At 41.2% G+C, this 23,795-nt stretch overlaps 1 protein-coding gene across 4 annotated transcripts in view; it reads left to right on the forward strand.

Moving 5' to 3' along the window:
- The window catches only part of MBNL2 (muscleblind like splicing regulator 2), a 164,384-nt gene that overhangs the window by 52,036 nt on the left and 88,553 nt on the right, over nt 1-23,795 (forward strand). The gene's annotated exons all lie outside the window — the stretch shown is intronic.

Raw genomic sequence — 23,795 nt, forward strand, 5'->3', positions numbered from 1 at the left:
TGGGAAAATTTGTGTATACTAAAAGCAGAATTTATAGCTCAATAGAATAAAATTAAAATTTGAAAAAATTAGATATGCAGTTTACCTCAATAACTACCCCTCTTTTCTTCCTTTTTTATCTCTCAAAGCTTATTAGTTTAGACTTTAAAATTATAACTCATTTTGTCTACATAGAATTGAATAGATGGGCGATAAATCATAATTCATATAGACTGCAACAGCATGAGCACATTTTTATATTAGTATGTATTTTGCTTGTAGTCAAAAAAGTAAGTAAAGTATGTATTCACTTCTGTGATTACCACAAATGACAGCATTCTCTGTAAAAAGCAGTGTAGATTAAAAACTAGAATGTAAGAACTTTAAGATATGGAGTCAGGTCAGAAATGAGAAATTCATTTTCCAGGTCATCCCCAAGTCCTTTGTTTTATTAAGCCAACCCTTTTTTGGTTGGATATTTACTATTAAACTGAGGTTTTAGTAATTTCTTAAAACTTTTAATTCTTTTAACTAGTTAGGGAAGTATGCCTGACCTGTTAAGGCTCAGTATTTTTTGACTATCAACAGCTCAACTCCCAGATTGTTATACATCAATATCTTACTGGAGATTCCCCAAGATCACAATTGTTTGAGAATTCCCACCCATGAGAAAGAATTGAGAACAGTTATGTTTAGAATAAAAATGTAGATCAAACTGTGAGAATGTTGAATACTATTCAGAAAGAAACTTTGAAGATCATTTTCAGAAGTGTCTAGTAAAACCGTTTCCAAGTGTGGAAGCAGAGTTGTATATTGCCTCAAGTTATTAGTTTCCTTTCAGAATTGTAAATTTTTAGTTTATTTAATTTGAGTGCAGTGTTATAGACTTGTGACATTGTCAAACTGTAAACAATGTGGAAAGACCCCACAGGCACAGGAGTAAGACGAACCTGAGTCTACCTGCTCAACCACTTCTCAGCCTTTGGTGGGTCATTTATCACCTCTTAGCTTTGTTGTCTCATCAGTAAAATGAGAAAATTCACCAGGAACATTGGCTGAAGAATTTACAGTGCCCAGCACCATGCTGGCCTGTTCACCTTGAAAGGCGGCTGTAAGGAGTACAAGTCCTTACAACAGGAACAGGTAAATAAAAGAGACGCTCAAAAATAGCTAAAATGACAGATGATGATGGTGATCATAATGAAGCTAATTTAATTTTATTTCGTGTATTAAAAAAGGTGACTCTGCAGCAGTAGAACCAGCCTAGGGTAGAAAGAAGGGCAGAGTTTTGAAGTCAAGACAGGCCAGGACTTGAAGAAACCCTGGAAGGGACACGGGCTAATTATATCATTTGAGACAAGTTATTTTACCTCCTTGACTTCAGTGTCATCCTATTTTAAATTGCTACGATAATTCCTACTTCATAAGGCTACTGCAAAGACCAACTGGCCTAAAATATACCTGTTGCCCAGCACAAGCCGGATGTGGTAAGGACTAGTGATATTAGTGTCTTTCCCTTCCTAATAAAGTATCATATAGTATGGACCTTGAATTTAATGCCTGGCTTTACAAGCAAAACGTGGCCAACTCTTAAAGCATCCAGTTCTTAATGTGTCCAAACTTCATCTATTGTAATAATACCTCAGTGTTGCAAATTAGTCATGAGGTTAAAAGAAATCAAGTTTGAGGCAGACATCATTTTTGTTGTTGTTATTTATTGCAAGATATCTTCTGCAAACACTGTAGGGTACTTTTATTCATAAAAGTAGGGAAAAAAAGAATGTGTTGGCTTATATAGGTACAAGTTAATTTGTGAGCCTTAGATACTCCTTTTTTGGTTTTGTTGTGAGTTAAATTTGTATATGTGACCAAACTTCCATAAATACATCTGAAACAAATTTGTGGGTGTTTGGAAAAGAGATTTGCTGAGGTCTTTGTCAAAAGAGGTGTACGTATATAGACGTTATTATAACAGAGATTTTGTAAAACGTACAGAGTTCTCACAGTGACATTTGTAATTTATTCACGACTGTTACCACGCTTTGTTTTATGTGAAACCACTGGACATGCAAGCATTTGTGATTTTTTTAAAGTTACAGTGTTATTGTGAACAATGGAACTGCTTAAATCTTTTACAGAAGGCCAGAACATTCCAGAAGACCCTTGCATCCCTGGAGCCTAGAATGGTGTCTCATACCCTGTGAAAGTGAAGTGAAAGTCTCAGTCATGTCCGACTCTTTGCAACCCCATGGACTATAAAGTCCATGGAATTCTCCAGACCAGAATACTGGAAGGGGTAGCCTTTCCCTTCTCCAGGGGATCTTGCCAACCCAGGGATCGAACCCAGGTCTCCCACATTGCAGGTGGATTCCTTACCAGCTGAGCCACAAGGGAAGCCCCCTCATGCACTGTAAATGCTCACTAGTGGTAGAGTACGTTCATCAGGAAAATTCTCAAGCCTCTCAGATAGGGCGGCTGCATGTGGTTGCCTAGGGCACGCTGTACAGTAGGGGCATTCTCATCACAGTGAGATGGGCACCCTCGGGAGTTGTGCAGTGCACGACCTGTGCAACCATGCGCTGTGGCTCTCTTCTTCGCATCCCAATAGATTTCAAACTCAGCGGGCTCTGCAAGAGTTGAAGACACAGACTGACTCCTGAAGTACGATACAATGCTGGAAAATTGACAGGACAGTTATTTCACTTTCTCTGAAACTGCATGTGATGCAAAAGCCACTTGTTTTTACTCTCCTATTCTATGGGATGTTGGCTCAAAGTTGGCTGATGACAAGTAAAATTTTAGTCTCTAGAGTTACGGATGAAAAATTTAAAAATTAGAAGTGGTAGATATGTGACAATTTTGGACAAGTTTTTTAAAATATCCCCCCAAAGGCATCAAAATATGTCACTGGCCTCAACCTTAACCTCACATTTTTGAATTACCACTGAGTGCTTCAGTTCAGTTACTCAGTCGTGTCCAACTCTTTGCAACCGCATGGACTACAGCACGCCAGGCCTCCCTGTCCATCACCAACACCCGGAGCTTGCTCAAACTCATGTCCATCGAGTCGGTGGATGGACATCAACCATCTCATCCTCTGTCGTTCCCTTCTCCTCCTGCCTTTAATCTTTCCCAACATCAGGGTCTTTTCCAGTGAGTCAGTTTTTCGCATCAGGTGGCCAAAGTATTGGAGCTTCAGCTTCAGCATCAGTCCTTCCAATGAATATTCAGGACTGATTTCCTCTATGATTCAGTATGATTTCCTTTACAACTGGGCTCTTAACAGAGGCTAATTCCTTGAAGAAATTGCTTGAGTATTTTGTAAATTATATGCCTCATTTTGGCCTGATTTAGAAATATAATCTCAGGTAATTATTTCATTATCAATGGAAATCACTGTCGTCCTAGAGAGCCCGTCAGCCAGGCATTTTTCATGCAATTACCTATTCTTTCCAACAACTCTGGAAGGTAAATATTACTCAGGTAACCATTACTAATGTGGATACAGATTCAAACATATAAGTTGCTCTCCTATACCTTATAAATGGTGGAGCAGGGATCTGATTCCAGGTGTGACTCCAGAACTACTGTCATCTCTTCCCTCTTCCTAATTCCACTGTAAGGACAGAATTATTATTCTGTAAGAATAATCATCGATGTAATTAATTCTAAAGCTCCATAGCTTAGTAATATTTATGTTTAACAAGTCTAGCATATTGAAGTGTAAAAAAACACTCCAAAATAGAAGCCCCCAGGAATGAACCTATTTAGGTTCTTGAATATTAAATATATTTTTAAAGTGAGAAACTGCGAGAGAATGCAAGGCACATGTTGTATTTGTTTTTGCATCTGCACACAAATATTATATCATCACTTACGAGGTCTCAGTAACAAAAATGGTTTGGATTCAAGGTGTTGGAGTGTGTGTGTGCCCCCGTGATTCTGAAGTACATGCTTTCAGATATATGATGTGAGAAGGTGCAGGACAGCTTTGCTCTTTAAGAATTCTTGGATCCGCTGATTAGACTTCTCTCTTTTGAGAGATCGGTTTCCTGACCATGGCTTCCACTCTCTCCTGTAAATCAACCACTTCCTGTTTGTGTCCTCGCTCGACACCATTCAGACCTGCATACATAGTTTACCCCTCTGAGTACGTATCCCAGTACACACGGTAAGCTTCCTAAAGGCTAGACTGTGTCTCATCTCTGTGCCCCAACACCTAATGTGGCGTCACAGCAGAAATCCAACCATGACCACTCAAAGAATGCATAAACCAACAAAGAGTCCTCACAGCTTTTCAAAAGGGATTTATTGCTGATCATCAGTGCATTTCGGATCCAGCACTGCTCTCTGCATGAGCGTTCACCCTTTTCTTTTTCATTTTGCGAGCCTGGTCAGCCTCTCCTTGGAATTCTCTCCTACTCTTTCCCCCACGGTATACTCTTAGTTCTTTCACCACTCTAACCTACCTGTCTATTCTGCCTTTAATTCCACCTCGTCCTCCTCTTGCTCCCTAAGGTAGATGCTCTCCAAGACCCAGTGTTGGTCCTTCCTAGGTCAAGTCCAGTGATCTGTTCTGAAAGGGGAGGTGCAAATGAAAGTGTTAGTTGCTCAGATGTGTCCGACTCTTTGCGACCCTATTGACTGTAGTCCACCAGGCTCTTCTGTCCATGGAATTCTCCAGGCAAGGATACTGGTAGGAGATGCCATGCCCTCCTCCAGGGGACCTTCCCCACCCAGGGATCGAACCCAGGTCTCCTGGATTGCAGGCAGATTCTTTATCATCTGAGCTACCAGGGAAACCCTCTGAAAGGGGACCTGCCCTCAAATATTTAGTTCCCACCTCTGTACTGATCAGTCCCAATTCTGGGTTTGTGCTCTTTCCTTGCCAACTTTGAGACTCCGAATTCCTACTGAACACTTCACATGAATGGTTCATTGTCTCCTACAGTTCAGGATATTTAAATCCACATTCTTCACCCTGTCCCCACCCTGATCCATCACCCACTCCATCCCCATGCCTTGTTCCCCAGATGCAAAATCTTAGTTTGATCCTCACCGTCATGCTAAGCACCCTTAGTGTTGGGTTTTTTTTTCTCCTTGTCCTGATAGTGGGAAGCGTGCATCTTTCATAAGTAATCAAGACTATGGAATCTTTACCCAGAAAAGTGGTCATACCCTGAGACTATTGGCACACAATCTCAAGATTGCAAAGGTTTCATGTTTACCTCTAAAAACTTTCTGTGGACTGTGAGTTAAGGAAGTCTGTCATTCACAGAGAAGTCTGACACATTAAAGTGGGCACAAGAAGACCAGAGGACCATTAAAGATAGTTTTTAATTGTTTCCCAAATTTTCCTAGAGCCAAGATTAGCACCAAATTCTTCCTAATGCGCAAGATATTCTCTGCTCAGGATGGATATACTTTCAGCTTTCCAGGACAAGAGGAGGACCATTACTTCCTGTCTAAGAGCAGATGGAATGAGCTTTGGTACCTTCAGTGAGCAAGGGAATGAGGATTCTCAAGCTCTGCAGCATCTGCCTAAATGTCTTACTTAGGGCCCGCACACCTGCGGCATTTATTTTATGGGTGATGCCACTTTCCTGGGACACAGCTGCTACCTAACAGTTTACAATGATGAATCAGACAAGATCGCCTCCGTGTTAGTTTCCTAGGGCTGTGATTATGAAATACCACCAACTGGGTGGCTTAAAACCACAGAAATGCATCCATCATCTCCTAGTTCTAGGGGCTGGAAGTTTGATCAAGGTGTTTGTTGGACCGTGTTCCTTCTGAAACTCCTACAAGAGCAGCCTTCCTTGCCTCTTCTGGTTTCTTATAGCGTGTGCCGCCCTTGCCTTATGACTGCGTAACTCTGATCTCTGCCCTTGCCTGCAGATGTTTGTCTTCCTGTGTGTCTGTCTTTGTATCATCTTCCCTCTGAGTCTGTGTCCAAATTTCCCCTTCTTACAAGGGCATGAGTTATATTAAGGTAGGGCCACTCCCCACCTCCAGTATGACCTCATCTTATCTAATTACTTCTGCAGTGACTCTGTTTTCAAATCGAGTCACAGTCTGAGGGACAGAGATTTAAGATTTCAAAATATCTTTTGGCAAGGGGTGGAGGGGGACAACATGAGGCAATCCACAACAATAACATCTAAACATCAGAAATCAAGTACCACGGTCTAATTCAATGAGTCCAAACTGGATTTCGGAGTCCATCTCCACACACTGCCCTGGATGGCCTCTAGCCAGCATCGGAGCTAGCAAAAGAGAGGAGGCTTAAAAAAAACTCCAGTTTTTGATGTTGAGTAAGAGGAGGCCTGATGATAAATTGTCACTCAGTGATTATAACATTCTGTGTTTAAGCATGAAAGAATAGATAAAAATAATTCACAGAGAAAAATGGCAAAACTTCTCTAAAAATAAAACTAATGAAATAAAATACCAATTGTAACCTTAATTATATTTCTTAATAATTACATTTGTTTATTTACTCACTTTGCCTTGGGCAGTGATGGTAACTTCTGTTAGTCCGTGTGGCAGTTCTTGGGAAACCATTTCTCTACATTTATGATAATAAATAATTTGTTTCATATTCTGTTTTTCTGAAGATGGAAATAGCATTTTGTCAGTACCCTTCTTCCATGCAAGCTCCTGCTTTTATTTTCCGATGTTTTAATACAACGACAAACTAGGAAGCAAAGAGCTTAGGTAAAAGTCCTGGCCTGAGAAACTGTATTGGTTCTAAATTACGACATTGCTGCATGCAAGCTTACATCATTTCACCTCCCTGGGTTTCAGGTGATTCATCAGTGAACATTCACTAATTCATTCATTTGTTCATTCATTCCCTCTAAACAAAAGGTACAAAGTCAAGATCTGTAGGAATCAGCAAGTAATATGAGTGAGTGATTCAGCACTCTCTGTTGGGGAGACCTAGGCTCACTGGAGACAGCAGGAAATTAGCCTAAGAGCACATCACCCCTCTAAAGATGCCAGCAGCCACCCAGCCACAGACAGCTGTTGCCTGCCTTTTGAGAATCCTGGGGATTTAAAAAAACGAACAAAAGAAGCAGGGATACAAGTTTTGATGTGAAGTTTCCCAGTTTCTAAATCTTGGCAACCAATTAAAATATCTTTAAACCCTGAAGTTCAAATAGAACACACCTACCGGATGGATTCAGCCTAAAGTCTGCCACATTTAGCCTCTAAAATAAACAAGTATTGATCCTGCGACAGACGCCGCTAAACACTGGGAGTAGAACAGCATATGCAGATTCTTCCATCGATAGAGCTAATTGAGGGTGGAGTGAATTTATAAACTGCTCTTCGTCATCCTTGAAAGACTGTTTTCACACCGCTTCGGTGATTCACTCTCTGGTTTTCCCCTTACCTCACTGGCCTCCCCTCTGTCTCTCTTCCTAAGTCACCCTCCTCCTCCGGACCTCGAAGTGCTGGCGTCTCTCCAGGCTTCGTCCTCAGGCGTCTTCTCGACGTTTGCTCACATCCATGGTGGGCACCTTAATCTTCTGAACACATTCTTGCCTCGGGGACTCTGGGCTTTCTGCCCATCTACCCCAAAACTGGACTTCCCTCAATGACCTCATCCTACCCAAAGACTGTAAACATTTCCTATATGCTGAAATTTTAAAATTTCTGTCTCTAGCCTTGATTTCTCCTCTGTCTAGGCTCATACATCCGATTGCCAACCTGCCACCTCTACCTGGATATTCAAGTGACTTCTCAAGATTAATATATCCACTAATAAGTCTTGAGTCCCCCCCTTCGGTCTTCTGTTCCCATGATACCTGTTCTCAGTAGATGGTACCATTTATTCAATTGATCAAAGTAAACATCTTAAAACTCGGCTGGAATCTTCTGTTACCATTACCACCATGTCCAATCTTTCTCTCTGTTATATCGGCAAGTCCTAGTCTCTCTGCCCTCAAAAGACATCCTAGATCTGAGCACTTTTCAGCACTTCTGTGATGACCGCCTTGGCGCAAACTACCATTATGTTTCAAATGGATTGTTATAATAGTCAACCGTAGCCTTCACTTTGCCATTCCTTACTCTGCTGACTCAACAGTCATGTCACTCTCTTGCTTAAAACTTTTCAGTAGCTGTCCATTTCATTGATGAAACCCAAAGGGCTTTCCCTAAAGCCCCATGTGGTCTGGCCCTCAGCTGCATTCCTGGCCCCACTTTCCCCCACTTTCCACTGGCTGTTCCCTCTATCTGGAATGCTCTCCCCACAGGTAACTACAAGCCTCAGTTCTTCACTTTGGTCCAGACTTTGCTTAAATAGCACACATCCCTCCACAAAAGCAAACTCAGAACTTGTCCTTAAGGGATGTTATCTGCCTATATATCTCTTTCTTAACCATCTCCACTGCTGGAAGGTAATGCTGTAAGGCTAGGGTCTTCATTGCTCTATCATTGTACCTGGCAGCGTCTGGGTGCTCATTCATATTTACAAAAGAATTAAGTATATCTTTGGGCTTCCCTGGTGACTCAGTGATAAAGAACCCACTTGCCAATGCAGGAGGCGTAGGTTTGATCCCTGGGTCAGAAAGATTCCCTGGAGAAGGACATGGTAACCCACTCCAGTATTCTTGCCTGGGAAATCCCATGGACAGAGGAGTCTGGTGGTCTACAGTCCATGGGGTCACAAAAGAGTCGAACATGATTTAGTGGCTAAACAACAAATATATCCTTAAATCTTTAAAATACCACTTAAAAATACTTGAAAACACTTTAAAGTGTTTTTAAAAAAACACTTTGAAATACCACTGTTTTCCCCACAAAATTCCGATAAGTCTTTTGGCTACCTATTGCTCATTTTTTCCCATTAATCTACAGACAGAAAACCCTTCATGGTTAAAGGTTTTGTACAAACAGGTTCTTTGATTTACAAGCCAAAAGGTGTTTCTGGACCCTGTGCATAGTTTTGACTGCCTTGATAGGCAGGTCACATGGAGACGTGCCCACAAGTGTCCGTTAAGAGCTATTTAAATTCCCGGAGTGGCCTGTTTGGCCCCTGTGAGCAGCTAACTCATCAGTTCCCCAAAGCCTGGCTGTAGAATGATGCTGGTACTGGACAACATTTTCCCTAGTCTGCTATAAAATCAGGACATTGAAATACATTTGTGTATTGTTTTGTTTTGTTTTTATTGTGATGAGAACATGACAGGAGATCTACCCTCTTAACACATTTTGGGGGGGACTGTGCCGTATGACTTGTGGGATTTTACTTCCCTGAATAGGGATTGAACCTTCAACCCCTGCATTAGAAGCATGGTGCCTTAACCACTGGTCCGCCAGGGAAATCCATTACCACATTTTAAAATGCATAATGCGGTGTTGCTGTCTACAGGTACAGTGTTGTAATGCAGATCTCTAGAATTTATTCATCTAACATACCGAAACTGTATAAATACATTTTTTTCATGAAGATAAATTCTTTAAAGGTTTCTTTTTATTCTGATTGTTTGCTTCTTTTTTTTTCCTCTTATTATCATAGTATCCCTTTCTTTTCTAAAACGATTGTCAATAGATGTGTGTTGTTTTCCTTTTTTCCTTAATGGCCTTACTCAGCCAAAAAAAAAAAACAAAAAACTGGGCAGCTCTATGTCAGTTTCCCTCTCTTCTTATGACATATTACTGCCCAACAAAATTCATAAAAATCTATATTATTTGGTCTGAAATTCCCACCATTAGACTCACTCCTTTGAGTCACACACAGGAAAGGCTTTGTCATTAGAAAGTTTCCATTGAGTCCACGTTCCCTGAGAGGACCCTGGAACTTCCTGGAACTTTTGTGTTAGCAAATGAAGCCAGCTTGATCTATCAAATAAGCTCATTTTCATTCTGGGGGAGGAAAAGAGCCTGACCCAGAGACTTTGAGACCTAGGACATATTTGCTTCATTGTACAAGAGCAAGTCCCCAGGAAGTCAAAAACAGCTAGCATTCAGCGTCAAGGTCTAATCCACAGCGGGGGGGCTCACCCCAGGGGGCTGGGGAGACCAGGGTTACTCTGGGGGAGCTTCACCAATAATGAACTTCACCTGTTTTACAATTTCCCCATGAACTTATCTGCTAATACTAAATAGCGTATTCTTTCCACTTGGTTTGGTTCAATTTCCTCTGGCTCAAAGATTACAGTCTAGCATGTATTACTCTTTCGAGGCACTGCTATGACCAACAAGGATAAAACTGATAGAGGACAGATTCTCCCTGAGCACCCGCCCTTGGGATTCAGGGAGTAAGTGGATGCTGACATGTTTATTTGTGATCAACCTTGCCCAGCCATCCTGCCTGACCAGCCAGCATCCTGGGGATTTGACTGATGAGACCGTCTTCTTCAGACTGAGGTCATATACCCATAATGAATATTAAGCCCTGTAAGAAGATGAGATACTGCCAGGAGAAAGAGGAAGAGAAAATGACTCAGGGCTTTAACCTGGTTAAAGCAAAACAAAACGACTGAGTCAATCTACTTCAGGCATGTTTATGTGTTTCATTTAGATTGCTATTATCGTACTGGAGCATTTCATATTCTTTTGAAAGTCATTGCTTATCATTTTTGATTGAACGTGATATGGACACTAAGGTCCATCAGTAATCAGTCTTAATATGAAAACTTATTTGCTGAAAAGTAGAAAACAGTTAATATAGGCTTCTTAAAAATGCCCATCTGGTCCACATCTCAAATCTCATTTGGAAGAATTTTCAAGCGCTCTCAGCCCTTAGTAAAATCATTAATAATGACACTGAAGATATCATTTCCACACCTGCTATGAAACGAAGCACTGACCCAGATGCTCAGGATCTAAAATTAATCAGTAGCAGCTTCATTTGAGTAATTTAATTCACATTGCTTCTCTTCCATTCCCATTGGGCGCTGGGTTGTTAATGGAAACAGTGATACTGGAAAATTTTGGATAGCCAAATTCTTAATGAAGGATTCCAGTAGATCCAGACATTCTGAGTGGTATAGAGAGGTGAGGCAAAGGAAATTTCACGTCCTAAAGAACTTCAATATCTTTATCCATTTATTTCTTCTACGAATAGTCACTGAGACACTCCTAAGCACCAGACACTCTGTTTGGTACCAAAAAAAAGAACACAAGAACTTTGTTCCAGTGGAACTTACAGTCAAGTGGAGGAAACGGTGGCCAGTGGAAAGTAAACAAACTCATCACATCTTCACAGTTTATCAGAACTGTTATTCATTCATGAAAAGCTGAATGCCCAGAGAATGCAGGCATTGGGCCAGGCGTTGGCATACAGCACTTCATAAAAGCAGACAACTGTCTTGACCCCATGGGGTTTTCAGTCCAATGCAAGTGACCAGATGGGGGTAAAAACACTTCCCCACCCAAAAAAAAATAGCTATTTTCAAGTTGTGTAAAGTCGTAAAAAGGAAATACAAGGAATGAGGATAGAAAGCAATGTGTCTGAAAGAAAGTGAGGTTGCTCAGTCGTGTCCGAGTCTTTGCGACCCCATGGACTGTAGCCTACCCGGTTCCTCCCTCCGTCCATGGGATTTTCCAGGCAAGATCACTGGAGTGGTTTGCCATTTCTTTCTCCAGAAGATCTTCCCGATCCAGGGGTTAAATCCAGGTCTCCCACACTGTAGGCAGACGCTTTACCATCTGAGCCACCAGGGAAGTCCTGTGTCGGAAGAAGAATTTAAACAGAAAAGATGGCCTGGGATGTTTTCCCAGGAGGGGCTTTCTGAGCGGAGATCTGAAAGGTGAGAAGGAGGCGGCCGTGAGAAGAGCTTCCCCAGCGCAGAGAAAAAGAGTAGTCCTAAAGCCTGGAGAGAAAAGCACTTGGCCGGCTTCTGGAAACCAGAGGCCAGGGTGACTGAGACAAGGAATAGGAGAGCCACTGTGCAGGACTGGATTTGATGCTCAGTGCTGAGACTTGAGCAAGAGGATGTCTTGCCTCACGGGAAGGCCCGCTGCCTGGAGAAGGAGTTGCTGGAAGGGGCTGGGCTAGAAGCTCGGAAAGAAAAGTTTTGCATCTTAATACTGTCCAGAGATCGCCACCAATGCCGCCCGGGGTGGATGGGAGCAGTGGAGACGGAGAAGAGTGTGTAGATTTAAAGTGTGTTTTGGAGGTAGGTCCTACTGGGAAAGTTGCATCTTCACAGTTTATTCTTTAACAATTGTCTTTTTATTTGGGGCTGTGCCGGGTCTTCATGGCTGCATGGACTTTTCTCTAGTTGTGGCGATCCGGGGCTTCTCTCTAGTTGTGTGCGGGCTTCTGCTAGCAGTGGCTTCTCTTGTTGCAGGGCACATGTGCAGTAGAAGTGGCACATGAGCTCAGCTGCTCCAAGGCATGTGGGATCTTCCCAGACCAGGGATCGAACCTGTGTCTCCCGCACTGGGAGGCGGCTTCTTTACCACTGAGCCACCAGGGAGAATGCTGGAGTGGGTAGCCATTTCCTTCTCCAAGGCCTCTTCCTGACCCAGGAATCAAACCCAGGTCTCCTGCATTGCAGGCAGATTCTTTACAGACTGAGCTACAAGGAAAGCCCAGGGAAGCCCCAGGACAGCTTATTGAAAGGGTCAATTAATATGCATCCTTGCTTCATTTGTTCCTGCCTTATGGTTCCTGGGCCTGGTGGTTTGGAGTGGGATGTTAGCCTTTTCTCTTGAGAGCGCATTTCTCCTGGTCCTGTTCGCCCTGTTGGCCATTTCATTCTTAGTGTTTTCTCTCTGTGTGGTCACTCAGGAGCTGGGTGGGATCCAGACCTCCAGGGAGAAGTTGGTTTCTTATCTGAGCAAATGCACTGCTTTGCAGAATCAGACTGCTTATCTCAAAATCCCTTCTAAATGTGTCTTGTATAATTGAAGTTCCTATTACTTTTGGTTTTCTTAGAGTCACGTCTTGAGATTGGCTTGAATCTCATGAACTTTTCCTTAGCTGTTTTACACAGAAAGTTATATTGGATCATTGTTTTTTTCAGCATTAGTTTTTATTTCCCATTTCAATCCTAAATTTAAAAACCTAGAGTTTTCTTTCAGTTTAGTTCAGTTACTCAGTCATGTCGGACTCTTTGCGACCCCATGGACTGCAGCACACCAGGCCTCCCTGTCCATCACCAACTCCTGGAGCTTATTTAAACTCATGTCCATAGAGTCGGTGATGCCATCCAAGCATCTCATCCTCTGTCATCCCCTACTTCTCCTGCCTTCAATCTTTCCCAGCATCAGGGTCTTTTCCAATGAGTCAGTTCTTTGCATCAGTGGAAGAACTGATGGCCAAAGTATTGGAGCTTCAGCTTCAGCATCAGTCCTTCCAGTGAATATTCAGGACTGTGGGGTTTAAGCCCAGTTCTTTAACTACATTGCAGAAAGTGTTCCCAAGATCCAAATTTCCTTTTTCAGAGTGCCTTATGTCTCTCAAATTTCTGAAATCTCTAATTGAAGTAAAAGTAAGTTTTTGATAAGTGGCTCATTTTCATCTTTATTTACTTATAGGTTTTCTTCTCATTAATTGCTTTAATTTATATTTTTCTCAGATAATTTTTAATTTTACTCATTTTCAACTTAATCATTAATTCATGTTACTGTTATAAATCTTAATGTTTTATTATTAAATAATTTAAATAAGTTTATTTATAAACGTTACATTTTTTCCTTCTAGTTTTTTCTTTAATTAAATTTGCAAGATTTTCCAGAAATTTATCTGTATCATGCTCTTGGTTTAAGCTATCAGTTCTACAAAAGATATGCTTTATTTTTTTCTTTCTGCTTCGTTGTTTTCCTTCTCACGCATGCATGCCAACTCAGTTCAGTTGTGTCCGACCCTTTGTGACCCTGTGAACTGTAGCCTACCAGGCTCCTCTGTCCATGGGATTCTCCAGGCAAGAATAATGGAGTGGGTTGCCTTGCCCTTCTCCAGGGGATCTTCCCAACCCAGGGATTGAACCCACATCTCTTAATTCTCCTGCATTGGCAGGCAGGTTCTTTACCACTAGCACCACCTGGGAAGACCTTTCCTTCTCACTAGCTTTCCTTCATTTTTTTTCTCTGAATTCCCATGTTGAATGTTTTGTTCTTGTCTCTCAGTTCTTTTCTTTAAAAAGCATTTAGAGCTGTGTCTACTACATAAAATAGCTTTGGCTGAATCTTATAGGTTTTTGGTCAATAATGTTCTCACATTTGTTATCTTCTAGTTTGCTTATTAACTCAGGTATTTTTTATGTGGCTATTTCCAAAATGTCCAAGTAGTTTGGGTTTTTTTTTCCTTTAAAGTTCCAATATGAATTTCTTATAATATTTTATTATTAAGGTAATGGAGTTGTGCAAGTTTTACTTTAAAAACATGCTGAAATATCTTACTGTCCAGATCATGATCAATGTTTTATAAGATGCATTTCCTGTTCTTAGGTGCAAAGTTATATAAAGTCATGGATAATTATAGAAACATTAAATAATTCCTTGTGTCCTTAATTGCTTATTTTTGTCTCTGGGACCTACCAGAGAGTTATGCAGTTTTGAAATTTTAATGTGACTCATGTGATTCCTTATATTTCTAAGAACTTTTGCTTTTCATGGACTGACACTGTGTTATTTTGTGCCTAGAGTTTCTGACTCATGGCTTTTTTATGTTTCTACTTGTATCAATATGCAGTTGTCGAATTTATTTTGTGTTCAAATCTTGCTTTTTTCTTTCATACTTTCCAAGTATAACTTGTCACTCTTATTTTTATTATATCTCATCTCATGTAAGCATCCTTTCTTTAATTTGATTTTAATTTGAATAAATTTTGAAACCGTACCTGTCTTTAATATTAAAAAAGAAGCCTAGGAACTTCCTTGGTGACCCAGTGGTTAAGACTCTGCAGTTCCATTACAGGGGACATGGGTTTAATCCCAGGTCAGGGAACTAAGCCACATGCTGTGGCATATGGCCAAAAAATGTATTTAAAAATAATTTAAAAATAAAACTTTGAAAGCCTATGTGGCTATCTAAGGAACCCCTTCATCCTATTCTGAAATCCTTATCAGGACCTATAGTGTCCTCACTTTGGACTTTGTCAGATCATAGAGTTGTACCAAGAGAGATAGAACTCATTTATGTCTGGTGTTTCAGATGGGCTGGAAACACAGGAAATGATAGACCTCCTGGCCGTATTTCTGTAATGTCATCTTGTGGATTACCATTGAACATCTCCAAGGATCAAGTTTGATGAAGGTGGAGAAGTCCAGCATGGGCCATGAACTCTATCACTTACACCTGGTAGCCGCCATAACTCAGTGTGGAGGAAGCTTCTTTCAAAAGAAAAAGACTTTAATCTCCCTAATCTTAAACTTTCCCACCTACACTCATACAATGTCTATCTACTCTTTGTCTCTAACTGCTTCAGTTACCTCTAAAACCCCTCATCAATCAATCCATGACCCTGTTTAATATTGTGCCATATTCCTTGGGAGTTCTTGCCCTGAGAGATTTTATAAAATACCTGAGACAAAAAGGCATGTAGAAGTAACAATTAAGTGTCAAACTATTTAGTACTGATTATTAGAGGAAGAGGCTTCTTTGAAAAAGAGAGAGAGTCATTGGCAGTAATAGGCTTCCCTGGTGGCTCAGATGGAAAAGAATCGACCTGTGTTTGATCCCTGGGTCAGGAAGATGCCCTGGAGGGGAGAATGGCTACCCACTCCAGTATTCTGAAGATTTCCATGGACAGAGGAGCCTGGCATGCTAGTCTGTGGGGTCGCAAAGAGTCGGACACAACTGAGTAACTAACACTTTCATTTCAGGTGGCCAAAATGTGTAATAGCCAATCCTAGTTAGTCCCTGTTTAAAACATGATGGTACCATTGAGAGGGGAGAGCAGCCAGGATATGAAATAAGGAAGAGCTCTTTATAGGTTAGGTAGAATTAGCTCAAAGGGATGACTGATCCTCATGTGTGTACCCCACACCATGGCTCCCAACTGCTTTTCCCTTGGGAACTTTCAGAGGCACCTGTTCAGTAGGTCTGGGTATGGATCCCAAGAATCTATTTTTGGAAGCTCTCCAGTGATTCATATGCATGGCCAAATTTAGAAAATATTACTTTAAATGAGCTCATCCCACACTCTGAAACTGTTTGTTCTGCTGCTGCATAAATCTGTTAAGCATCCCTGAAGGTCTTAAAGTTCCCATTAGTCTTGCAAGGTTCCGATAAGGTACAAATGCCATGATTTCTCACCGGTAGCATTTTCCAAGTCAGGATTAAAAAAAAAAAAAAATCAGGCACTTTTTCATACCCTTGATGAATACTCTTATTCTTGTGCCAATTTTAATTGCTGTGTTCAGCAACACAATGGCCTGTAAATCATTAGTCATAACTGTAAACTATAAAACAACTGCAGCCAATCCTAGTTAGTCCCAGTTTAACACATTATGGTGCTATTGAGAGGTGAGAGCAGCCAGGATGTGAAATAATGGGGATGAATAAGGGAATGAATCTGGATACATTAACTCTGCAGAAGAAAGATTCAAAGACATGCTGCTGCTGCTGCTGCTAAGTCGCTTCAGTCGTGTCCGACTCTGTGTGACCCCCATAGACGGCTGCCCATCAGGCTCCACCGTCCCTGGGATTCTCCAGGCAAGAACACTGGAGTGGGTTGCCATTTCTTTCTCCAAAGCATGAAAGTGAAAACTAAAAGTGAAGTCGCTCAGTTGCGTCCGACTCTTAGCAACCCCATGGACTGCAGCCTACCAGGCTCCTCTGTCCATGGGATTTTCCAGGCGAGAGTACTGGAGTGGGGTGCCATTGCCTTCTCTGCAAAGACATGCTAGCCTTCTTCAAATAGCAGAGTTAGCATGTTGAAGAGGAAGTATACTTGCTCTATGTATGTAAGGAGTGGAACCAATGTGTGAGGATGTGAGGAATGGAACCAATGTGTGAGGATGCAAGGAGTGGAACCAATGTGTGAGAATGTAAGGAGTAGAACCAATGTGTAAGGTCTGTGGAAGAAAGGTCTTTGTTCAATATGAGGAAAAAATTAATAAACACACCTGGTAGGATAAAAGTTCCCAGCTCCAGAACTTCTCAAATAACGCCAGCCTGGGATTTGTATTGTTGTTCGTATTTAATCACTCTGCCATGTCCACACAACTCTTTGCAACCCCAAGGACTGTAACCCACCAGGCTCCTCTGTCCATGGGATTTCCCAGACAAGAATACTTGAGTGGGTTGCCGTTTCCTTTTGCAGGGGGTCTTCCCAACCCAGGGATCGAACTCGCATCTCCTGCATTGGCAGGAGGATTCTTTACCTCTGAGCCACAGGGAAGGACATGGGTTTTGTACTGTGTCCTTTAAAAAGTTCTTTCTATGCCTGAGTTACTCTGAGAGAGTCCCATGCTGAACTAATTATTAAAATGGCCACGCTTAGCAAGAGAAATTTTCCCCAGTGTCAGTGTTAGATTATTTGGTTGCCTAACAACCAGTAAATATCTATGATGCAGTGGAAAATCAATAGTTTGTGTGTCTGAATTGATTGTATAGTTCCTAACACCACACTTGGTTCATCTCATTGATGATAAGTATTCCCATTACAGTTTGTTATGTATCAAAATGGTATAGAACTGCAACCTGCTCTGTTCTAATTTTTATCAAACATGAGCCAACTCCCCAACTTAACCATAATGTACACAATAGAAATAGATGTTGCATTCAGGTAGGAGTTGACAGGAGTGGTGAGAACAGAATAATTTAAGGATCTGTAAAACTGTTACATAAAGTCAAAGCTAGTAGTGTCTCTAGTGTGATGGTAGAAGTTTAATCATGAACTCTTCATCGCTGGAATTCTGTGGATTTTTCATAACTGACTAATGCCACCGTTTAAGGTATAGAATACATTTTAAATATTGATACACAACATGATTTAATTATTTAATCATAGCTTTCCATCCATCCAGTCTCCTAGGAAACCAACAAAATATATCTGGATAGTTTAAAAGTTTGATCTCGTTTATAAAGGGCTGCTTTACATTATAAGAACCCAAGAACTGTTATTTGTCAAACTTGCACATTAAACATCTGCCAAGATATCTTATTAGGTTTTCTGAGCAATAATGTCTCGGTACAAAATAAACCATGGAAGCTTGTCAGATTCTATCCATACTAAATAACTGAGATGCTCATTTTCCCTCCTTTGTTTGATCTCTCAAGCCCAAATCATAATTTTAAAAAGTGATTGATATGGATTAATTTCACTTTCTCCCTGAAAGATTCAGAATTGCTTTAGGTAACTTTTTATTAGCCAGTCCAGGACATTTTTACAACAATATAATTAATAGCATTTTTAATGAAAATGATGGCATATTAATTGGCAATTTTTGGATGACTGTGCTTCCTAATTACTTATTAACCTTTAAATCAGATATACACAAGGGAGAAGAGCAAGATTCATGTCTTTGAGTATCTGAAAGCTTTTTTTCAAGGTGCTTTTTATAAAAAGAATTCAAAAGAACTGTTTTTTCCCCCAGAGGAAACTCAAAATTATATCAGGAGCTAAGTGTGGTATGATGCTTAAAAATACATTAATATGCCGGAGAAGTTTTCAGTGTATCTATTCGTGACACTTCAGTGAATCATCATTAATAGAAGCGTGGTTTAATAAGATAGTAAAAACTATGCCATCAGTTTTCCTTTATCATTTAAATTTGGAGGTGGTTGCAAAAGGTGCTGGAAAGTGGAAAAATACTATTATTAGTTGAAATGGTCTATTTGAATATTTCCATATATATATATGTATGTACTGAAAAATGAGAAAGACCAGACCTACAGAAGATTTCCCCAGGTCTTTTGCCCCAAACATCAAGCCTGACTTCGTGAAGCCAAATTAGGCTTTTAGATAAGACGTGGTCTGAACTTATCTCATTGTCATTTAAATGGTAGGGCTATTGAAATAAACATAAACTAGATGAAGAGACAAGTAAGTGGACCTCGGAAGGCAAGAGTCCCATTTCATCTAATATGATGGGAGAGATCATTTTTTCTGCAGACCTGCTTTCTTGGAGCTTCTGTTTGGCCTTCCTGTCTATCTAGCACTGTTCAGTGACTGCTGGTATTTGAAGGTCAAAGTTGCTTTTCACTTCTTCTGCAGATTCGTTCTGTACCTGTGCCTTACCTCTTGTTGACTTTTGCCCTGTTGACTTTTCTACACTCTCTGTCTCTGCCTTAATGCATTCATCAGATGTATTTGTGAAAGTCTGCTCTTTGGCATGGAGGATCCAGCAGCAAAGATGCTCATAATACGTGCCAGGGTGTGTGCTCTGGAAGTACACTGTGGGCTGGCCAACTGGGACTGGAGGTTGGGAGAGATCAGACCTGACCAGGAGCATGGAGCTGGTGGTGGTGGGCAAGAAGGCAGGACACACCAACTCTGAATCTTCCTTCTCTGACTCAATGTTTCCTCACTCCTGCCCCCACCTGCCTGGTTTCATGTCTCCATCTTCCATGTCTCCCTGTTGGATCACTGTCTGCTTAAAGAGTAGACCCTATGAGAACCATCCATCAAGCCATAATGCAGCAATAGAGAGTAAAACAACTACCGAAGGCCCTGCTGCAGGGAGAAGGCTGCAGGCTGAGAATTCTCCTTCAATGCCTTGCCTCTCAACTACAAAAGGTCTGGTGCAAATGAAGTTATACCTGGCTGGACTTGCATTCCAAAGAAGAGATAACTGCCAAAAAACAAGACGTAAAGACAAAATACTAGACTAGAGAGAGAGCAGCAATAAATACATACGGGCACTCAAAGTAAATAAGTGGATAGAAAAATAAACTGAATGTTTCTTGAAAGGGAAAAGGCAGACTCATGAAAGAAAATAGTAACAATCATAGCTGTCATTTGCTGAGCGTACGCTATACATCGTTGACTGTACCAGCCACTTTCGATATATGTAATTCTTAAATTTACTATATGTAAATCTAGAAGGCAGATTCTTTTTTCAATTAATTTATTTATTTTAATTGGAGGCTAATTACTTTACAATATTGTAGTGGTTTTTGCCATACATTGACATGAATCAGCCATGGGTGTACCTGAACCCCCCTCCCATCTGCCTCCCCATCCCATCCCTCAGGGTCGTCCCAGTGCACCAGCCCTGAGCACTTGTCTCATGCATCCAACCTGGACTGGTGATCTGTTTCACATATGGTAATATGCACGTTTCAGTGCTATTCTCTCAAATCATCCCACCCTTGCTAGAAGGCAGATTCTTAAAGCAAGTCCTAGAATAGTCTTTTGCCAAAGTATGAGCTTAGTAACCATTAAATAAATGAATAGATCAGTATTTCTCTTTGCTTGGTGTCTGTCTCTCTCCCCTCCCCCACCTCCAGAAGGTAAGTTCCTTGAGAGCAGGAACCTCCTTTTGCCTTCTTCTTTACCCTAAGCTCCTAGAATGGAGGCTGGCATTTGGTAGTTACTCAATAAATATGCCTCTTGTAAAGCACGAGGAAACTCAGATTTAGCACGATTCTGTATTTTATGCAAAATCACACACCAAAATGCGACGATTTGGGACTTGCTCCCAAGTCAACCCATGCTTTTCTTCCCTCCATGTCATGCCAATCTGGCCTTTCCTCCTGCACAGTTAACTCTGATTCTCTCAAGCCTGCTTATATCCCAGAAAGTTTTCTGTCTACAATTCACCAGGAAGGTCTTGTTGAAAGGACTTAGCACAATAGCATATATGGTGAATATTTAGCATTATACCTGTTATGGGCTTCCTTGGTGGTTCCGTCAGTAAAGAATCTGCCTGCAATGCGGGAGACCTGGGTTCAGCCCCTTGGTCGGGAAGATCCCCTGGAGGAGGACATGGCAACCCACTCCAGTATTCTTGCCTGGAGAAGCCCCGTGAACAGAGGAGCCTGGTGGGCTACGGTGCATGGGGTCACAAAGAATCCAACACGACTGAAGGGACTTAGCACACACACAGCAGGAAAGCGATGGGATGTTAAAAATTGTGGGATTAGGACTGACAACCACAGTGATGGTTGGAACAGTACAAGTGGCTCAGAATTTCACCGAGTGTGATCACTGATGGGTTTTCTTGATAGCTTATCATACTAGACTCCAGCTACTTTCATCTTTGTTTGTTCTAGGCATCTTTTTATCCTTTCTGTAATAATCTTTCTCCCAATTTTTTCCCCATTAGCTGGGCAAAATTGAAGATTGCTAGTACTGACAAAGTTATAGAGAATTATACACTCTCATATGCTATGGAAGTATAAATTTCGTATGGAAGTGTAAATTTATATGGAATTATGGAATTTCATATGAAGTATAAATTTCATATGCTATGGAAGTATAAATTAGCTTAGACTTTTAAGAGTACAATTTGGAAAAATAAATTGTATTCTTAAATGTTTATAGCATTCAACTCAAGAATCCCATTTCTAGATTTATATTAAGAGAAATATTTATGTATGTGAACAGAGAAGCATGTTTAAGAGTATTCATGTTAGTAGTATTAATAATAGTGAAAAGTAAAAACAACCGCTAAACTAGCCAATAGGGTAATCCAGGAAGGAAGTTGGTTAAACAGACTGTGGATCTCTGCTGCTGCTGCTGCTAAGTCATTTCAGTCGTGTCTGACTCGGTGCGACCCCATAGATGGCAGCCCACCAGGCTCCTCCATCCCTGGGATTCTCCAGGCAAGAATACTGAAGTGGGTTGCCATTTCCTACTCCAGTGCATGCATGCACATGCTAAGTCGCCTCAGTCGTGTCTGACTCTGTGCGACCCTATGGACAGCAGCCCACCAGGCTCCTCCATCCCCAGGATTCTCCAGGCAAGAATACTGGAGTGGGCTGCCATTTCTTTCTCCTACATCTGACATTTCAAAACTAAGGTGAAACTACTTTGTCTATCATCAATATCAAACACATACACATCTGAATTGGAAAAATCTCCAAAACATATTATTTAGTAGGAAAAAAGGCTATAACTGCAATATTTTATATGCTATTATCTAGTTGTACTTAAAATGCACTCCAAGAGATATATTTCTAAAAGTGCATATATAAGGCACCTATTATATATAATATTATGTATTATATCACATGTTATATGTGATATTCATGTTATAATATGTAATATCTATACACAGTATGTTATAGTGTTTTATAGACATATATATATATACACATGCTGCAGTTGGATTGCTTCAGCTAAGCTATAATAAGAGACCCAACAATCATGTGGCTTTTAACCACATGGCGTAGACCAATGGACAAGAAACATTTCTCTCTCATACAGAATGTAATGAGTATTCCACAGTCATCAGAGCTAGGGGTCCTTCCATGTCATGGCTCTGCCATTTTCAAGCCTTAGAGTCTTAGCATCTGCATAAGCAGGGATGGATCACTACAACATCCAAGTTCCAATCAGTCTTAAGGGAGGGGAGGAAATATGAAAGAAGCCTACATATTGTCTCAAGGATCCCAACTTGGAGGTAACACCCATCGCTTCCACTCACCATCTACTGGTGAAAACTTGGCCAGACATCTACCTCTTATAGCAAAGGAGGTTGGATGTGCAGCCCTGGCTAGAAGACCACACACACAACCACAGATTATTACAGTGGAAGTAGGAGGAAATAGATTTTGCCCACCAGCTAGCTGTCGCCTCCACCATGTAGAGCGCATAATACAGATAGAAAACAAAGAGGAATATGGAGTTTCGCTCTCAAGTGAGCATGGGGCAGCGTTTCAAAGGAAACTTCTGCTTTGTTGACATTCTTTGAATTGTTTAATGTGAGTAGAAGAGATTATGACTGCCTGGCAGCTGGGAACAGGGTCAGTTGGCTAATTTCCTGTCTAACCCTGAGTGGGTTATGGCTCCACGCAGCTCCCTTGACCTCCTGCCTGACCTCTCGTGTGCTAAGTCATTTCAGTCCTGTCCAACTCTGTGTGACCCTATGGAGTGTAGCCCACCAGGCTCCTCTGTCCTCGGGGTTTTCCAGGCAAGAATACTGAAGTGGGTTGCCATTTTCTTCTCCAGGGGATCTTCCCGACCCAGGGTTGGAACCCAGGTCTCCTATGTCTCTTGCATTTCAGGCGGGTTCTGTACCACTAGCGTCACCTGCCACTTTCATAACTCTGGCCAAATTGCCTTTCTCTCCATCTTACGGTAACTTGACCCCATTGTCCCTCCACGCTAACCACCATTGAAATGCTTCCAAAATATGGATGTTCAACACCTACTGGATTATCATTTATTAAAAAGACAGGTCACCACTGACCTTCATCCTTGCACTGGGATTTTCTCCTTTGCTCTGTAACTCTCACAGATATATTGAGCATTTTTAATAATCCAGTAGAAAGTTGGAGTGATGAGACAGAATTTTCACTGACACTGGCCCTCCCCTTCAGGAAAGTCCGTCTAGCTGACTAAACAAGACATCAGTGTCTGGGCTGATGAGTACCAGTGGCAGTTGATGTGCCTGAGTTAGTGGTGCAGCCATTAAAGTAAGAAGGACTTCAGAATGATGGCTGGGAAAGGAAGTTTAACTGACGATTCTTCAATGAGATGAGACTGGAATCGGGCCCCAGGCACATGTGATGTTTGTCTAGACATAAAACCATTCACATATATTAGGCAAATAGAGTGAAAGTTTATTGACACCTACAACATGCTGTGTACAGTGCAGGCATTTTGCATTCATTGTTGCATTTATCCTACCTTAACGTTATATCGTTAAGGTTCAGTTCAGTTCAGTCGCTCAGTTGTGTCTGACTCTTTGCGACCCCATGAATCGCAGCATGCCAGGCCTCCGTGTCCGTCACCAAC

This window comes from Muntiacus reevesi, chromosome 11 (genome assembly GCF_963930625.1).
Source record: "Muntiacus reevesi chromosome 11, mMunRee1.1, whole genome shotgun sequence".
In the NCBI taxonomy this organism is placed as follows: domain Eukaryota; kingdom Metazoa; phylum Chordata; class Mammalia; order Artiodactyla; family Cervidae; genus Muntiacus; species Muntiacus reevesi.